General features: G+C 53.9%; 1 protein-coding gene across 4 annotated transcripts in view; it reads right to left on the bottom strand.

Annotated features, from left to right (window-relative positions):
• LOC103315329 overlaps nucleotides 1-19508 on the bottom strand; it is a 200480-nt gene that overhangs the window by 139486 nt on the left and 41486 nt on the right. For all 4 annotated transcript variants that reach the window (XR_004227929.1, XR_004227930.2, XR_004227927.1 and 1 more), the window contains exon 6: nucleotides 17613-17672. The gene's annotated coding sequence lies outside the window, so the exon portion shown is untranslated. The remainder of the gene's footprint in view (nucleotides 1-17612; nucleotides 17673-19508) is intronic.

Genomic DNA, 19508 nt, shown 5'->3' on the forward strand with positions numbered 1-19508 from the left:
TTCGACGACGACTGCGACTACACGACGGTTTCTCCTCGGCGGCCGCGAGTGCACCAGGCGGCAGCGGACCCTCCCTCCGGACCTCGAACTTACGCTCGCTCGCGTCGCACTGTAATGCCTCATCCCCGGATTTTCGGAGAGAACCTCCAACTCCGTCGCCCGCAGACTCTCTCTGCAAAGCCGATATTTTCTCCGCGCGCGAGTCGAGCGTCTTGTTATCGTTCGATAGTCAACGCGAAACACGTAGAGGCCCACTCCCGAGGCAGGCACGCGGGCGGGAAGCTGAATTACCGACTGCGGCATGATTTAATAATGCACCGGGGGCAGTGGCCAAGCCCGTGATATATCGCAGCTATTTGGCTCGCGCTCAAGCTCCGCGAGCTTTCGACCCCACAGCCCCGTCGGTGTGTACGTAACGCGGTGCTCAGCTCGCGATCACGGACTTATGTGTGTGTCCACGTAAGTTCGCCGCTTAAAATCTCACATAAATTTCCGATCGACGTGCCGCGATCGTGATGTGCCGGACTAAGATACACGGAGGAAATTGTTTTATGAATGCTTTTTAATCCGTTCGGTTCATTCGATTACTGCGCATTTCCCGGAGAAAGGAAGCGACATCGAAACGCGGCGTTATTGCCGCGGCTGAAAGCTTTACAACGCGCGTAATAATGCGTTTCAAAGAGAGCCCGCTCGCGCAGTCGAAAGTACTCGTGGCTCACGTGAATACCCATCGCGCAATTTCGGCTCGGCAATCGGCGAATTTATCGTCCGAGCGACCAATCGTCCGACACATTGTGCGCCAACTCCCGCCATATTTATAGGCGCGCGTAAGAGCCCGGGCCGCAATCGCCGCGCACCGAAAGCACTTTAACTCGCGCGAAGTGGCTCTAGAGCATCCGATTACGTACTGTAACTCTCCGTTAATAGAACACCGACCAATATCCCGGGCGCTATGTATGTGTACATCAACTATTATTTAATGCACGCTAATCGCTGCCCAAGCGGCCGCCGCGTCGATATCGCGTTATCGGCTCCGCGCGAACGCGTTTAGCGCGAGGACAACAACTGGCGGTTTGACAACGGAAAAAAAGGGAAAAAACGAATAAAACGCGGAAGTGCGAGAGAGCGATGATTCGAATCATCGTTGCATTAACTTGTCGCGTCGCGGAATTTCCGAGCCGCTCATTCGCAATAAACGCGCGGCCTTTGTCGATAAAGGACGCGCGCGCGGAACACTGTACACGCCGGACAAATACGCGCGACTGCCTATGCATTCTCTCGTTCTTTTCGGGGTTGTTTTTTCATTTGCCCGACGAATTGAATTTCGTCATTTTGCGCGATAGCCGCGCCGCGTCTACCCGTGTTTGCGTGTGAATTCGCGCGATATGGGGATTGTAATGCGCGCTCTGTTGTTGTTTTCGATGATTTTTCCGATATTTTCGGTCGCGCCTGCTAGACCGTCGCGTCGTAAAAGCTCCAGCGGAGCAATTGTGGAAAAAAGCGTTCTGCACTTGCCGCACTCCCTCGTAGGCGAGCCCGTCATATTTTCAGCTCCCCAGCGGCGAAACGAAAAAAAGCTCCCAGTTTTTAGCTCGGCACTCATTACGCGCTGATTAGTGCGTTTCGAAAGCGAAAAAGTATTCGAAAAAACTTTCGGACTGCGAGGACGCGTCGGTTTCGCCAACAGCGCGCGGCTCTCGGTTCGTCCGGGGGCTCATCCGCAGCTGTGCAAATAGCGGCGACGCGAGTGCGATTTTCCGACGGGCGTATATTGACGAGATCGCGTGCTTGCGGGAGCACGGCGCGGAAGAGCAAACGTCGTTATACTCGCTGCACCGATGCAAAATTGAGTCGCCGTCGTTATTACACGCGTGCCCGCCTCTTGCGTCGCGCGCGTCGTCTTTGCGCAAAGCCTCCGCGACTGTGCGCGGCGGGGACTTGCCTCGTCGAATTATGAGTGCGGCGGATCTTTTCAAGGGGCCAGACTACGATTACCATAGCCGTGTTTGACGTGGGCAAATTGTTTGCTTGTTTGTTGTTAATTTACGTTGCTGCGGCGCACTCGCTACTGGGCATCGGCGTGTATACTCTGGCGCGCGTTTGATCTTCCGGCCGCTGCTGTTGCCGCTGCAGAGGTTATGCAAAATTGACCAAGTCTTCGTCCGATTCGAATCGCGGCGGGTCAGCTATATTTTTATCCCGTAGTAAGTTGCGGGCGCGCCGAAAAAGTTTTGAATTAATAGTGCAGGCCGAGAGCTCTTCCAATGATCCTAATTAATTCGATCATTCCATTTGCTGAAGAAGGAGCGAACGAGCCGGCGGCTTGGGAAAAATCAATATTACGCTACTGGCCAATCTTTTTTTGTCGGGCGCGCACAGCTGGAAATATCAGTAGCCCGGGACGCGGAGAGATAAACTCCAAGACTCGCCAATCAAAATATCCGCTAACGCGCAGCGGCGCTATATCCGGGGATCGTTTATTCTGGAAATTAACTGTGAATTTCCGCGCGCAGCCCGTCGGGCCCTGATGTCGGCGGAGCGCGATCGTTATTTAAATAGATGAAAAACCGTGGAATTATCCCTCACCGCCGGAGCTTTCCCGAGCGCGAGCCGAACGAAAAACACGAAAACGCAAATAAGCTCTCTGGGAAAATAAGGAAACAATGAGAGAGAGAGAGAAAGAGAGAGAGAAAGAGAAAGAAAGAGAGAGAGAGAGAGACGCCGAAGGAGTAAGTAGGCTATACAGTGCTCGAGAGAGAGAGAGAGAGAGAGTAGCAGATGGGCAGAAGATGAGAGGGAAGAGAGGCCGGGCGTGCAGCGGCGACCTCCGTCGCGATAAGGGGCTTTCCCGCTGCCTTTGCGCCGAAGACAATGCCGTCCATAATTGGATCACGAGAGCCGCGCGGCCCGGAATCCTTAATTCCGCCGATTGGTCCTTCCTAGACGACCTCTTCAATTCTCCGTCCCGCTCGAGCTCGGAGCAGTTGCTTTTTCCAACTGCTGTTTGCCTGCCAGTCATATTCTCGCACGGCGCCCGGAGATAAGCGGGAGTGGCGTTTTTAGCCCGCGCTCGGAATCGCGATGAAATTATTTTCCATTTCATCCGGGAAAGTTTTCGGCCGGAGGGACGGATCACCATCTCATCGCGCGCGAGGGATGCGCTAATAGAGTGACGGGGAGCACTTCGACGCTGATGAGCGCATCGGGAGAAAATACACCGAGTCCGACGTGTGCAAATGAAATTCCGACTCTCGCTCTCTCCAGTCGATCGACTTTTCCTCCGAGGACTCGGTTCCCCAAACAAACCCTTTAACGAGCTTCGATCGGCGGCCGAACAAAAACACGCAGAGGCGTGCTGAGAGGAACAGCATCCCGGGGAGAGCGCGCAGTCATTCGACGGGCATCAATCATGCAGGTTGCGCTTCCACGGCCGGCACCGACTCCGAGCGTTGCCCCGCTCGGAACATAACGTGGCTTTTGTTCCGCGAGTACGCGAGCATTGATTGAACCGTGTACAAACACAGACTCGCGACTCGATTCAGTGCGTCGGAGCAGTTGATTTAAGACACAAGGGCCGGCGCTCGGGCAAAAAGTCCGACTGCGCTGGGCAAACAGCGAGAACGTATAATGGCGCCGCGGCGCTCTGTTTGCTCTAGTTTCGTAAATTCGGCATCGCACCACCGGCAAACAAACCGAGTCTGCTGATTAAATATGCAATCCGCCGAGTATAATCGAGAGAGCCGCTTTTTGTCTCGGCTCTCCGTGCGCCATTTGTTTCGCGGAGAAGACTCGATCGGGCGCGATTCTATTTGTACATCCTTACAGCCGGCGTAACGAGCTTCTCGCGCGCGCACGCGGAGCACCTTTCCGCGCGAGATTCGCACTTTCTCGCTTTCTAGGGGGCCCCGGCCTTGCTGCAGGCTGAATTTCCCCGTGTATATCCGCCGCCAACGCCGGCGCTTTAATAGAAAAGGCGCGACAACCGGATTGAAGCGCGACCCCTTGGCTGGCTGTCATTCGCAGCGATTGTCATTCGCCGTCTTCAATTTTGTCTGCAGCCTCGTCGTCGCGGCGGATTGTCAGGCGCACAGAAAAACCTTTATTAACTCCTCCGAATTGACATCTCAATGTGACGGAGTTGTATTGATTCGCGCCCCCGACTACGCGGACACTCTTTATTTTTTTTCTAGCCGCGAGAGACTCAGCGGATTCCTCTCCTGATTAAGCAACCGACCAAGGGGTCGAGCGCAATTAAAAAGCGGTCGCGTATAATTGCGCGGAGGCTCTCGTCCGCGCGTGTATAGATATAGGCAGACGCGGGCAGCATCTGCACAGCAGCAGCAGTTCGCCGGAACCCCTCCCAACCCCCTAATTGACTTTGGTAGATAACGATTCCATTGTGCCAGCAGCAGCAGCGGCAGTGAGAAAAAGTCGGCAGAGAGTCGTGGTCAGCGTCGCGGTTTTCCGTCCGATAAGCCGAGAGAATGGCACTGCTGAGTCAACGAGGGTTGACGCTGCAGCATATAGTCCCTTTCTTGCTCTGGACGCGCGCGCGCGAATTCAATGGGGCTATTACAAAGGCCATAAAACCTGCGTAGCCTGCCCGACGCTCGAAGGCTCGCGGATAAGACAAGGCCGTCAGTCGCGGCGCCGCTTGTGCGAAAGGGAGAGAGCCGCGAGGACGCGTATTTCACGACGGCGACAGGAATATGCGGTCCAGGCCTATTTATGCCGAGTCACAGTGCGCGAGCTGTCTGCCGCACGCACAATAACGCCAGCGAGCTTTATTAAGGAAGTCTCTAATGGTCGCGGCGCGTTTGATGATGCCCTCGTGTGAATTCTCGCGCCGCGCGGATCGAACGTTACCATTTTTTCCTCGGCGCGTATCGAGCAGGAATTCCGAAAATATCGCTGCTCTCCCGCACAGCTATTCCGACCGGACTGATGCGCGGAGTTTTTTTCGCGCACGCGTGTGCAGCCGAGCTGAATTCAATCACTGCGGGTAAACAAAAAGCTCGATTCATTCCTGCGGCTGAAAAGCAACGCCGCGTTTTTCCAATTATATTTTATTCACTCCCCCGCGCGCAAGCGGCACCATTATATAAGGCGCTTTTCGCGATAGTTTTGTCGCAGCTCTCGTGCCTGCGAAAACGACAGCGGGAAACGAATCGACACGGCTTTTTGTTCAAATTGTTTTGCCTCGCCCCGGCACCTGTTTACGCGGGCGCACAATGCCGCTCGCGAAATCAGCACACGACTGTGTACGCTCGCGCTCGCGGAATCATGAGCGTGAATGACGGCGAGTCCCGCGGGACTAGACTCCGCATACAGCCGGCGGGAGAGAGCGAGGGTGGCAGAAAAGCAGGGGAGATCCGAGTCTGTGCGAGGCGAAAAGCCGGCTAAATATACCCAGCGAGAATCTGTCGTCCCGTATCAATCGCGCTTAGATCGGCGGCAAGAAAGACATTGTTCGTCCATCGCCGGCTCTGCAGCCGCCGTGACGAGGGGCGCTGCGCCGCCGCGGCTCCTTCGGGGCTTCGCTATCCGTCTCTCTCTATCTCTCGAGTCTAACGAGGGAGGTTAATGGAATTGTAAATTAATGCATTGCGTGCGCGCCTCGCGCGCGGGGATGAATTTATCGCCAATATGCCAAGAGTCAGTCGAGAGCCGGCTCGCGTTTTCAGCCCCGTAACGGCGATGATTCTTCTTGATACAGCCATCACGTCGCGGTGTCGAACGGCGAAGGACCTACGAGTTTCCGAAAAAAGAAGCGCGTCCGTGCAAATAACGTTTTTCCCGTTCGTCGGCCGCGGCGGCAGAGGTCAAAAACTCGAGAGCACGCAAGCGGCCTCGGCCAGCAGATAAGAGAGCGAGAAAGGGAGAGGAAGCTCGTGTTCGGAACCACACACAATTCACGGATGATTTCATCGGCTACTGGCTCGGCCGCCGCCGCCGCCGCGAGGGGCGCGATATCATCGTAGTTCTCCGAACGGAAAATGCCTCTCCTCTCCGCAGCCGATTACGCTCTTGGCCGGCGGAGCACGTGCCCCGAGTTGCCCCGCGGTCCACACACGTATTCCGATGTTGTCGGCGTTTCTGCGTGCATAGGAAACACGCCTCTTAATGGGAGTTCGGATCGAGCTTGCCGCGATTTTCAATTGCCGGGAGAAAAAATCCTACTCGGCCGATGAGCTCGGTTTATCGAACTCCGAAGTATCCTTATTGCAGCTTGTACCAAACTCGGATTTTGCCCAAGTAGTTCCGGGAGTTTCTCCGCGCCCGCAATCCTGCAAAGATTCCGATCGCAATATCGCGCGGGTTAAGGCCGTCGATCCGCCGACAGGCTGCGTCCTCCGCGCTCCCTCCCGCCCGCACACACACACACACACACACACACGCTCCGTCTGGACCGCTGACCATCCTCGTATCTTTCGGCGGCTATCCCCAATTTTAATTAAAGCTCTCGCTCTCAGGCTCCGGAGAGGAAGAGAGAAAGAGAAAGAGCTCGACCACCCGCCAGGGATGAAATGAACATCCCCCGCCGCGCGACTTATTTTGGTCACGCGAAAGTCCAAACAAACTGCCGCGCCCTTTTTCTCTCCGCGCGTTTTCGCAGGCTGTAATTTCGTGAATTCCGCGCGTGCGGATGCAAAAGCACACGCATTCGATTCCTCGCGAAAAAATACAAACATTTCGCGCGATTCGAGGGTCCCGGCGGGTCGAATTTGTCGTATCGATTCGCCATCGTCGCGGGCTATTTTAATAAATGCCAGCGAGCAGCCTCGTAAACAAAGTGCCACACCACCGCGGAGGGGAGTGCGGCCGCCGGCAGTCGGAAATTACAATGGCCGCGGGCTGTGCGCGCGCGCTCCCGGACTAATTAATGTCCCGCGTCTTCCTTTTTCGCCGCATTTAATAAGCCGTTTCGCGTGCGCGCGGCTCTTTGTCGAAGACTCGTCCGACGACGATCAAGTTATTAGTTTTAATTCGCGAACGCTCGCCCCGCTGCGTGCGGTTGTCACTGCGAGATTGTCCCACATTCATACTGAATTGCCACCTGCACTCGCGCGGGAGCGTCGTCTTTTTGCAGTGCCGCGCACGCACGGAAAGCGAAGCCGTCGATTATTTTCCCCGACGGTACCGTCTACGGCCGCAGCCGTAAAATTAAAAGCCACAAAGGACACACGCTGACACAGTTCCACACACAGGCGCACTCTGACCCCATTATGCGGGAAAAATTCTCTCACGTTTTGTCGACAAAAGCTCGCGCGCGCGTTACGGCAAATAATCGCGCGTCAAAAGCCGAGAGCGAGGATGCCGCCGCCGTCGCCGCCGGGTTACGAGGCACATCAGGCTCGCCATTGTGCAAACACGCGTTTCGCGTATGCGGCGTACACGCAAAAGACGCTCGCGCCGAGAGAGGGCAGAGCTTAATGCCGCTGCGCGCCTCGCATCGACGCCTGTGTACTTTACGGCGGAGGTGTACATTTAATAAACAACGACGCCGCCGCCGCCGCACACAAAGGTCGGCTAAGCCTCATTTCCGTCGGCCGTGAGTGCGCGTGTGCAGCCAGCGGGATTATGATCGTGGAATTTTGCCGCGTGCGAGGTGTGTAATTGCGACGTGCGGTTTTCTGGCCCGGCGATGGGCTCGTTTTCGGACGCCCGGAGCCGGCTTAGAGGTGTCCCTCGTTTCGACGCGTCGAGGCGTGCGCGTTACCTTAGGAAGCGCGCGGATGTAATTGAAAATTTGGCTCGCTGTGGTCTTGCGGAATTCGCGCCGCGGATGCCGGCCCGTTTTACGAGCGACCCCGACGCGTTGATGCGTTCAGCGGGGAGAATTCGAGCCGAAGCGTGACTGCATAAACGGAGACTCGCTCTTTGCTCTCTTCCAGTGAACTTATTCGCAAATAAACGAGCCCGAGAGAGAGAGAGAGAGAGAGAGAGAGAGAGAGGGAGAGAGAGAGAGAGAGAGAGAGAGGGGGAGAGAAAGAGACGAAAAGCGTTCTCGCGCCAGAGACTATTACGAAAATAATTCGCCCGACACACCTGTTCACCTCGCACGCGCCGCCCCGTATATGTGTAATTGCGCGCCGAGCAGGATTTTGGGATAGCGCAACATCCAGGTGTACGCGAGCATAAAACTCGAGCAATAATTCGTCTACTCGGGGCGAGTTTGAAGTACTCTCTCTTTCTCTCGATCGATTTAATGTCTGAGAAGTCGAAGGACAGGTCTGGTATATCGAACTGGTATTGGTGTGCCTGCACTTTTCAAGGGGCCGGATCATCTCGTTCCTCTTGTTAGAGCGAAAACGGCGCAGTAAAATAAGCCCGGAGCTCGGCTCCCTTGAAAAACGGGGAAGAGCGCCTCGCAAGGACGTAATGAATTTAGCAATAATTTGCGGCAAATCGCCTCTGGAGGGCAGGAGATGTGCCTTAAAAAGTCGAGAAATTGAATTGGCTCGGGAGCTTCGACTACTTGGTCTGGAACGTGCGCATGTCTAAGTAACTTTAAAAATTTATCACCTTCGTAAAAGTCAGCCGGCTATGGCCGACGTGGGTTTTTCGCTATTTTAAAGCCAGACGCTCTCGCCCTGTGTAATTTATCCGGGGACGGATTGGCTCGCTGCATGGGGAAACGCAGCTTCATCCGTCATTCGCGAACATTTTTTTTTTGTCAATTTCACGTGACGTCGGTGCAACTCTGGCCGCAGTTGTAATTTTTCCCTGCGCGAAAATCGCAGTAAGGGGCCGAGAACTGCCGAGTGTCCGGTTGCGCAAAAAGGAGGAAAAACGAGGGCGCGGCCATGGTGGCGTCGCGATACGATCTCCAGACGCGCGTAATTACAGCCGGCCGCGACGTTACAATGTGCCGCGTGCGCGCGAGCGAAAAAAGGACGGACAGCCATGCAGCGGCGGATATATCGCTCGTTGCATGCGTGTGTGTCCCTCTATCTCTGGGAAAACGCTCGCGCCGAGACGCGTAACATGCTAAACGTCGCCGGAGAAAATTGTCGGCAGGAAATCGGCCTATACGTGACTCGCGGGCACGCAGCATCTGCGTAAGTGAGTGTGTGTGTGTGTGAGAACGGACGTTCGCGGCGCAACTGGCCATACTCGCAAGTAATAACTCGGTTTTTAATGAGTTAACGAGTCGTTATGGGCGCGGATCGTCAGCGTTGTCAGCGAATTTTCGAATAATCAGTCAATTCGAAACGCGCAAAATTTCCGGGAACTGTAACGGCGTGTAATATTCAATAATAGCAATCACCTATGCCAATCGCCGCACGAAAAATTATAACGATCTCTCGTTTCCACAATGCGCTGGATCCCTCTCGCGTATCGAATTGCACTGCGCGGAGAGAATACTTGGCAACGAACCCCCATATATCGCGGATCCGCCACCGCCGTCGTCGGCGGCAGTATGAAAAATCGCTCGAGTACAAAGCGGAAACTCGCCGGGAGAAGAGTCGGACAATGCGCGGAAAGTCGAAAGTCGAAAAGCGCCGAGGCACAAAAGGCTGGACCGCGCGGGGGGCCTAGCCGCCAGAAAAACTCGCCGACAGTTGCTCAACGAATCCCAATTATTCTGAGAGAAGAAGCAAGTGTGAACAATGATCGCAGCGAATCCTCAGCTTGGCCCTCCGCGTTGAAATTAATGTTCGCGGCGGCCCGGCATTAAACACAAGGGCGCGAGCGCCATTAGCATTCTCTCTACGTCAGTCATTTTGCCGGCGCGCGTACACGTACGGTGTTAGTGGGTCGCTGCTGCAACAATGGACAAGCACAAAGCTAATCGGGGGATACAGCCAACGCCTGCTGCTGCTGCTGCTGTCGATGTGATGGACGTGAGCGTATGTACATGCTACTGAGCCTGGACTCGAGTGACGGCCGAGACGCGAACGACAGCTCGCACTGCGCACTTGGAGCCCCCGGATTCGCAGGATGAGTGTGAGATGATTAGAGTTGAGCTCCGTGTTTACACGCTGCAGCAGCCCCGCGCGGACCGATCGCCTTATGCAGTCTCTTTAGGCGCCTGACGAGTCGCTCTGACAGCTTCGAATGACTCTGTTCGTCGTTGCTTTGCGCGTATACCGCTATAAGCAGTGACAAAGCGCCCGTATACGTACACGACTGCAGTAACGGCTCTGCACATAATCTGCGCTGTGACTGCAGAGTGAATGATGCGCTGCACTGCTCGAATTTCGTGCGCGGAATCCGCGCCCCGCGGAACAGTGCAAATTCAATTACGCAAACGGCAGTGGAACGCGCGTGAAAGATCGCGAGCATGGGCGCATGAAACAAAGTTGGCTCTCCCTTTGACACGGCGGCAGTCGGTGCACCGAATGAAAACTCGCGAGCGATAATTAACTGTAAAAGGGTGCGAGTATCCATATCGCGCACAGCGGAGCCCCGACAATGCTCGGATCGTCGTGCCTTAATTAAAAACAGATGCATTTCGCGAAACTGCGGCGGCATCGAGGGATCGACATCAATCGCGGCCCGACTCGGATTCGGCCCCGGGGGGCCGAGCGAGAAAAGCCCACACACGCGGCTGCTTGGGGTTGCCGCTCGCTAATTAAAAGCATTATAAAGAATGAGGGTGATCGAGGAAAGCCCATTTGCAGGAGCGCGACGCATATAATACGCAGCCATAGTGGAAAGAGAGAGAGAGAGAGAGAGAGAGAGAGAGAGAGAGAGAGAGAGAGAGAGAGAGAGAGAGAGAGAGAGAGAGCAGAGAATGCACGGCTAGACGGTGTATAGGCTCGCGAAATTCGCTCCTAAATTCCGGTTAGCGCCGCACGCGCAGACTATTATTTCACGTGCGCTCTTGGCCCCGCTATTTGCTCGGCCCCGAAAACTAACTGCGCGCAGCCCGGCTGAAATATCGACCACGTTACTTTGAATGTGTGTTCGTATTTCGCGCGCTGCGCTGCGGAGATAAAAGGACGAAAATCGCGGCAGAAGCTGCGAATATGGAGTCACACAGGCTGCCGCGCAGTCGGACTCGGTGTAATAACGAGCGAAACGAGCAGAGAAGCTAATGCAAAGCCGGGGGATTTCGCCGTTAATATCAGCGACGCGTGCTAATGCTTTTGACGGCTTCGTTTACTACTGCAGCTAGATGTTCTCCGCTCATTCGCTGAAAGAGAGCTCGCTGGAAAAGCTCATTATGCTCGCGCGCTCCATTTGGAGGGAAAAATTCGCCAACGCCGGCATTCCTTGGCTCGGCGAGAGTGTATAATTATGCGGCGCGCGGAGAAAGAGGAAAAGTGCGTTACGCGCGTCCAATTTATAAATTTCGTCACCCGCGCGATAATGAAGTTTCGGCTAATTAATATCGGCAAAGATAAAACGGGCGCCGCGGCGGCGTCTATTGTCGTAACCCGTAGCTGAACTCTGGAGGTGGAATCAGAGTCGCGCGCGAAAGTGTGACAGCTCATTACACGCCCGCGATTAGCTTGTGCTGGGACGAGTTTTGTTCGGTGACGCTGAAGTCGGACACCTCCATAGCCGCGCACAAAGGACGGGACGCCGCGACGTTGCAGCAGCAACAATGCCGCAACGGCGTCCGTGCAGAGCAGAGGAGATTGATTTCCCGGCGATTCCGCGCCTTATCTCGACAGCCGCTGCGAGGCAGCAGAAGGAATTCGATCAGCGCGCTTACGAATCGGCCCGTGTAAGAACGGCGAGGGAAGCAGCGCCAGCCGCCCTTCGATCACTTTCGCTCCGACGCGCGAGTGCTCGATTCGATTCCTGCCGGCTGCTGCTCCGCGTTGGGGGATGATTGGATCGGAGAGACTTATCGCGAGGGGCTTGCTAGTCGGAACTATTCCATCCGTCAACCAAACAATGACACGTCATCCGTCAGACCGAGAGCGGGACTAGCGCCGCTACTGCAGCAACGCTGACGCGGACGCGCGAGCCGAGGAGGAGGAGCGGGAACGAAGCCGCGACGGGTCCAAGTGAAAATTGATTTACTCAGACGCGGACGTGGTCTTCATCGCGGCGATGCGTTTGATACTCGATTTGCTTTGGGGACGCGTGTATCTTTTCGAGAGGAGCAATTCGTGGGCGGAGTGGAGGCAGACTCCCGAATATGAATTTAATGGAGCCGCTATTGGATTAGGCCAATCTTGGCTAGCCAACTGGGGAACTCGCTTTCTGCCGGATTCCCATGTGGCGTGTCGATCCATTTACGATACACGTCGAATTTCATATTCATCTGTCGGCCGCTGGTCTCTCGCCTAATAAGCTTGTAGTGCAGCAACGCAACTCGGTGGAGCCGTATGATTCGATCGATTTCCTTTCGCTACTACTGACAGACTCGAAATTATACTTTTCAATTACGTTCGTTTCATTATACCGTGTTATCGGCGAGGAGCGGGCGAGGACGTCGATAGAGAAACGACTAGGGCAGGATATGGAAAAGCAGCGAGGCCGGGGCATTAAAAGCTGCTCTATTGACTTTACGTCAAGGGTTGTCACTTTCAGCTCATTTTCCGCGGGCTGTTTAATTTTCCTCGACTACTACCACCGGAGCGCGCGCGTTACATGCACACAGCGTAAGGAATCGCGCTGCGTCGAGTGCGAGAGTAAGAGAGAGAGAGAGAGAGAGAGAGAGAGAGAGAGAGAGAGAGAGAGAGAGAGAAATTCAACTCGTACACAGCAGCGCGCGACTACTCGGAGTCGCTGCGCCAGTGCAAATTATTTTTGAAACCGTCCACTTAGCTGAAGCGTCGTCGCTGGAAATGTTCTCTCTTCCTCCTCTCGGCGCGTATTTCGCCCCTTTTCACCGAGTCAAGTGATGCAGCAGCGCCGGCAGCTCTGAATATAGCTTTACTTTTTGCAAATTGGAGTGGAGTTTTTAGATTCGCTCGCGGATTTCGCTATTCCTAAATGGAGTCGCGCGCATCTTGTGTGGGCAAATTTTCTGTGAAAAATAAGTGCGAGACTCTATCCGAGCGCGCATTTGCATTAAAAACCCAATAATAAAATCCGGCCGGCTGCGCCAGCTGCGCGACCGAAAGGATCTCAATCATCGGGAAATTTCTCAGCGGCGCGGGTAACTGCATTATGAAAGCTCTCCTCCTCTTTCGCTTTATTTCGCGATTCCAAATAAGGATTCGGCGCGATTAACGCGTCAAACAGCTGACGTGCCGCCGATCGATGAAAGCCGCCGGGCTGCTGCAGCAGTGACTTAATGAAATTTAAGTCCTCCAGCTGAGTCACCGGCTTCACACCGCGTATAAGGCCGGGAGGGAAGCGAGGGCGGCGCGCGAATCTATCGATTTTCCGGGCCGGATATTAAAGGAGTTGTAATAAGCATCGGCGGATACTGGGCCGGAAAGACAAATTTAAGCTGCGACAGCAGCGGCCGGTTCTCCGTTTTCCCTTCTGTCTCGGCGCCCCTCCATTTCTGAATGCCTTATGTCGCAGCTGTATGATTTCGATCGGAGATAATTAATCGTTCTCGAGCTCGAAGCAAGTATTGAATATTGGATTTATTTCGCCCCCTTTTCACCCCCATATTTTGCCTTTATCCGCGCATTAAAGCCCCGTAATTAAGCTGCGCCAGTGCTTTATATTCCCCGCATTCGTTCTTATGAAGTGTAATTGGAATTACGATTATATGCGGATGCACATCTCGTCCGCGCGCTGGTTAGCTTTATGGTGTGCGGGAGACCGCTGCTTCATTCAGCCCCGCGCTTCTCTCGTTCGTTTTTCTCCCGCTCGGCTACTCGCGCATTTGTCTCCCTTTTGCTTTGTCGCATACGCGGCTGAAACACCGAGCACAGCCTTTTTCGAGGAAAGGAAAGGAAAAGAGTCGCGGAATCGAAAAAAAGCCCACTCGCGTCGAGCTCGCGCGATGTAAAAACATTAGAATTCATCGGCGGATTCACTTTGTATTAACGAACGGTTAACACGCGAGTCGTTATTCGAACCAGAGCGTTAAAGTAAGTGATTTAACTTTTCCATTCTCCCTCTCTTCCCGCCTTCCGTTTTGTTCCCGCTTTTGCTCGGCGATTCTCTCCGCCTCTTTTTCTCCTCTCCTCCTTTGTTTTCCTCGTATGAACGAGGAGCCTCGGGAAAAGCCGAGCGCGAAGCGTTTTGTCGTGATTACGCATAACGATGCGTATGAACTAGATACGTCGCGGCGTAATCCCCCTCGAGCTTTTTTCCTCCTCTCCGGGTTCTCATTTTTCGCGCGCCGTTCGTCATTAATCGGCGCACGGCATAGCGAGCCAGAAAGCAATCGGCGCTCACGTCCGTCCCTCCTTCCGTACGACTGCGGGCATTAATTCGCCGGGGATTGTGTATTACAGTGCAGGCCGATTGTGTTCTCGCGGTCCGGGAGAGCTTCCGAGAGCGTATAATATACAGATGAGCGCGGTGGAACCGCTTTTTAATTACCGCACTCGCATCGCAATACATGCATTCGGCCTCTTTCGATCTAGGTGCATTTCTTCTCGACGGCTTCATCGTGCGCTTTACTCGCCAAGCTCTCGGATATAAATTCAGTGGCCCTCGGACTCGAATGACCGGTCGCATTAAAGGATACGAGCTGCACTGGCGAAAAATAAATAAGCAATGCGGGCCTGACTAATGGCCCGCGAGTAAACTCGAGCGTCTCACGCACGCTGGCCGAGTTTTTATTTTCAGCCCGATTCGCCGATCGATGCGGCCTCGCGGTGCGTGCAGGTGAACCGAGGACGGTGAACGCAAAAGTAAGGAGCGCATAAATTCGAATCCGAATCGTCTCTCGCCCCTCTGCCCCCCCCCCCCTGGCCCCGGCGACGCAGTCGTACGTCGCGTTGCAGCCGCGGCGCGTGTATATATCAGCTGCTGGCAGGGAGATTGGTTTCGACGGAGCACGTAGGTGGGTATAGGTAGCTATAGGTTCATGCAGTGCTGGGTCTCCCTCTCCTCGGGCGCACACACGCGTCCTTGAGAAGCGACGCCGGCACCTGCCCCCGGGCCGGGTCTTGTTACGAGCTGCGCCCTGCAAACTCATTTAGCATCCGCGTTCGGCCGGCTGGCCGGTTAATGATTTCCCCGGAGCCAGTTCTCCGCAGTGGCGCACGTCCGCGCTTTCGAAACGAGTCGCATCGCCTAGTCGGCGTAATCCTTTCGAGCGGCCGATCGGTCTCGATTATCCGGCCCCGCGCGATAATCGAATAGCGAGACTATCTTGCCCGATAGAGAGCGGGCGCCGCTTCCGCCTCTCCCGCGAGAAAGTTATCGAAATATCGAGAATCGCGCCGGGAGAGCTGGGAAAGTCGGCGCGCGTTTCTCGTCTTCGCGGGGGTGTCTGCAGCCCCTCAGCTGGCCGGGCTCGATTCGCGGACGCATGCGACGGCCTTGCCCGGATGGGGGAGAGGATCGATGCGCGGCGCGGGTGCACGCGCTGGCACTGCACTGCACGGGAGCGAGACGGCGAGCGCACACAGCTACACGCTGTACTGCGGCGCACGTCGCTGCAATGGTCCTTCGAATTAGAGACGCCAATCAAGTTGACTTATGGGCGACACCGTGGAAATTAGTTCAAAGAGAACAACGTGCTTTGATATCGCGCTGCTGCTGCGCTCCGCGAGTACCAAGCAGTCCTCGCTACACACGCGGCCGCTTCCTTCCTTCCTTCCTTCCTTCCGTTCTTCCGTCCTCCCGTCTTCCTTCTTCCGCGAGCGCTGCTGCGCCGAGCTTACTTATTCTTTCTGCGTACTCGCGCGTCGTTGCCACTTCCACCTCCTACGACCCTTCCTCCACCCCGGCGTATGTACTCCCGCGAGCGCGACTGTCGCTAGACTCGCACTGATTTTTCGCCGGCGCTTTTCCCGTTGCTCGGGCTCGGCAATCTGCAGTTAATTGATTGTTGGTATGGATGCTTCTCGTCGGGAAAAATCGGGATGAAATGAACCCGAATCGACCGCGCACTCACCGCGCGGCTGCTTCGTGCAAGTCGCTTCGCGATGATTGGAGTCCCGCTCCCGCGGGTGAAGAATGAACGGGGGCTGCGATTCAAGAATGAATAGGCGAGAGAGCTAGAGGGAAGAGAGCCAACTGCTGAATCGACGAGCTGTTCTCTGCCGAGAGAGTGAGCAAGAGGGTCTCTGCGCTGCACTTGTCGACGTCTTTGCGTGTGGGTGCCCGTCCGTGAGGCTGTGCGGCTGCCAGCGGCGCGCAGGTATACCTAACCTACACCTCTACGCCCCCGACCGGCGCTCGCTCATTCACTGCCATTCATATGGATGTTATGAGTGGCGGAGCCGTGTACAAGTGCACGTGGGCGGATTTCGTTCGCTCGCGCGGACAATGCAGTGCCGGAGGATGGAAATTCTACGAGCGATGCTCCGAGACTTGACTTTGCGCGCGCGTGTAACCCCCCGCCGCGGCCGAGCATTGTGCGCGCTTCATATTTTTAACGCCCTGCTCTCGAGGCCCGAAACGAGGAGGGCGCAATAAAAAAGTTATCTTTATCGCCGCGAACTTCGGGCACTGGGTCTCGTTTGAGTTTCGCGGACTAATTGCCGAACTTTCGCCCGAGAGTGACTGCTAAATTGTCAGCATCGTTCCAGTTTACCCAACTGTTTAAGAATCATTACTATGCCGCACTGTCTCCGCCGACCATATCCCTCTGCGAACTTTAAACCGTCTCCGGCGCAATGGGGGCTCGTGATGCACTTCCAGCTTGATGATCGAGCCGTGTAAAAATAGCGTGAAAAATCCCTCTGTCACGTCAAAGAAACACACGCGCCCACCTGCGCGAGCGACTGCGGCCCGTCGAATAAAGTTTCATTAAGGAAACCGTCGCAGCACTCGGAACGGACGCGCGACAAAACGGCCCAGGGCGATACCAGATCTCAGAACGCTTAATCGTAATTCTCCGCCATTCTCCGGGCGCGCAGCGACGTGCTCGGGTGATCGATTTCGGCGATCTCGTCGAACAGCAACGGCGACCACGGCAGCACCGGCAGCTTGATTATAGAATATGTCCCCCGACCGGCCGCGCTCCATGTGGCGCTCGCGCCTTTATTGCGCACTCGCCGGAGTAAAATCGAGGAGGTATATGCCCAGGAATCCCGGACAGAATGCTCGCCACCGTTGCCGCTCAGTCGCGGGACGCCCGCTGCTTTTCTCGCTTTTATGGATACACCCGCGGCTCGGCTAAGCCAAGCCTATGTCTGCTTTATATTAAAACGTACGGGCCTGCGCGCGACAGGGGAGGCTGTGCGTAATCGCCGGGACGCTCCTCGATGCGTTTCAATTATGAGCGCGAATTTATAACTGCAGAAAAACAAAATTCAGGTTCGTCGAATTTCGGAATGCCCGCGAGTCTGAATTTTACTCGCTCAGTTTCCGCTAGAATTAAGTGCCTCATTAGGCGGGAGATGCACATCATCCAATAGCCTGATGCATATTAATTCGCTTCTTAAGCTCCTCCTACAACGCATTAACGTTGTTTTATGTTAATTATGTGTCACCTGAGTGCCCGTAAGTACCGATGAGACTAATCGCGTCTCGAAAGGCAAATATGGTTAGATATGCAGGCAAATTAGAACGTTATTGATATAAATTTCATGAATCAATTTATGAGCACTGTCGAGACTTACCTTTTGAGGATATTCTCCTTACATTATTGACTTGATATCGTCCAGCATGAAATTATGGCACTGAAATCAGATAAAATAGAAAAATGTGAGATGTCGATGTTCGATAAACGTGTATTGCAATCGCAGTACGATTATTTCAACGCCGCATTCACTTGAAGAATGAAAAATCAAATAATATTTCTGCGGCTAGGGCATTCGCACAACAATTTTCATAAATCATCTTCGATTTCATTTGACAAATTGAATTTATTACGTCGCTTTCAATCTGAAATTATTTGCTCGCCGGCCGAACAATGCTGAAAGGTTCGTTGAAACGCTGGCCTGCACGTGACGAATGCAGTTAACGCTCAAGTGCCTCGGCGCTTTTTCCTTCCCTTTTTAAATCTCATACGTTGTTGTAACGGCTAACCTATATGCATCACGCGCAGCCTGTTTACCGCGCTCCGTTAATTTTAATGGAAATTAATAAGCGCCGCTCCGTTGTTTCATTCACGGCCGGCCATTGCAAGCAGTACCGCGATGCATTTCGGAATTAAAAACAAAGTGCATCAATATGGGTAAATTAAGCTTGTGATCAATTTAGAGACCTTTAAAGTCGCGAGTGATTAATTTACGGGCGTTTTGGCCGTCTTCCGTCCTGAAAAATCAATGGTGTCATGCATAAAAAATCTAAACTTTTAATGCTGATCCGAATGCCAAGCCATTAAACAGCTCCCAACAAAGCTCGTAAAATTTTAACCAGTCCCTAGCGCACCGTTACCCTCCTGAAATATGCAGGTGCCAATGACAATTCCGACTCAATCATGCGGCGCCCTTTCGAACCAATCTTTTAGCGTATTAGAAAAGCGGGAAAAAATGCTATACGTATAATTTTAGCCGATTCCTAGCCGAAAACGAAGTCGACTCGGTGAAACATTGATAATTAGCCAAATTCGGAACTTTCCCACACAATGCCGGCCCGAGATAGAAATGCCATTTCGAGATCCAGATATTCTCGGTTTTAATTCAATAAGCGCAATGAAGGAAAGCTCGAATACTCACATTAAGGCAATTCAATCTCCCCGAATGCAGCGGCGACATCAACCCCTTATAAACTCCGCGTCTCGCGGGACGCATTTCCATCGGCTGTCGTCGGGAGAGCGAGAGAAAAAGGTAAGTGCGCGCATTCTTCGACGCCGGAATTAATGCAGTTGGCGGGACAGAAAACCAATGCGCATCGCCGCTGTACCGCTGCGCGCAGGTGATAATCCTCGGGGATTCAGCGTTCGCAGATTTTATTGTCGCCGATCCCGAGTTTAACCTGCTCCGCGAAATACACCTCAGTGAATTATTAATCGATTCGGAACTTTATGCCGATAGAGAGAGTGAGAGAGAGAGAGAGAGAGAGAGAGAGAGAGAGAGAGGCGATCGATTGCCGGGAGAGCTTGTATTTAACGTTTGTATTACCGCGAAATTCTGCGAATAGGTGCAGTTTTTAATGCCCGTTGAACGTTGTATAATCACATCGCTGCGAGACTGGGTCGATTTTTTTCGCGCATTCTCGCAGTACATTGAGCGCGAGCTAATCCCGAATTTTCGTTGCGCAGCGCTCTTTGCTTTTCCCCGAAACGCGGATCCGCTTCGATGTTTTTTTTATTTAAACTTTTTCAACGCCGGCTCGTATCTCTCGAATGTCCGTGCGGCGTTATATTCGAATTTATGCAGTGGTCTGTTTTGTCGAAGTTAGTTATTTGTCCCCTGGAGCGCGTTTGTTGCCTTTAATTAATACGAAACTGCAAAGTTGGATCTGTAAATTCCGTTCAAGGCAGCAGCGGCAGTGGCGGCAGCAAACGTGCCCGCATTTACTTAAGGCGCCGGGGGAAACTGCGCGAAAGTTCAGTTACGCCAGACTTACTT

The sequence above is a fragment of the Nasonia vitripennis genome, chromosome 5 (assembly GCF_009193385.2).
Source record: "Nasonia vitripennis strain AsymCx chromosome 5, Nvit_psr_1.1, whole genome shotgun sequence".
Classification (NCBI taxonomy): Eukaryota; Metazoa; Arthropoda; class Insecta; order Hymenoptera; family Pteromalidae; genus Nasonia; species Nasonia vitripennis.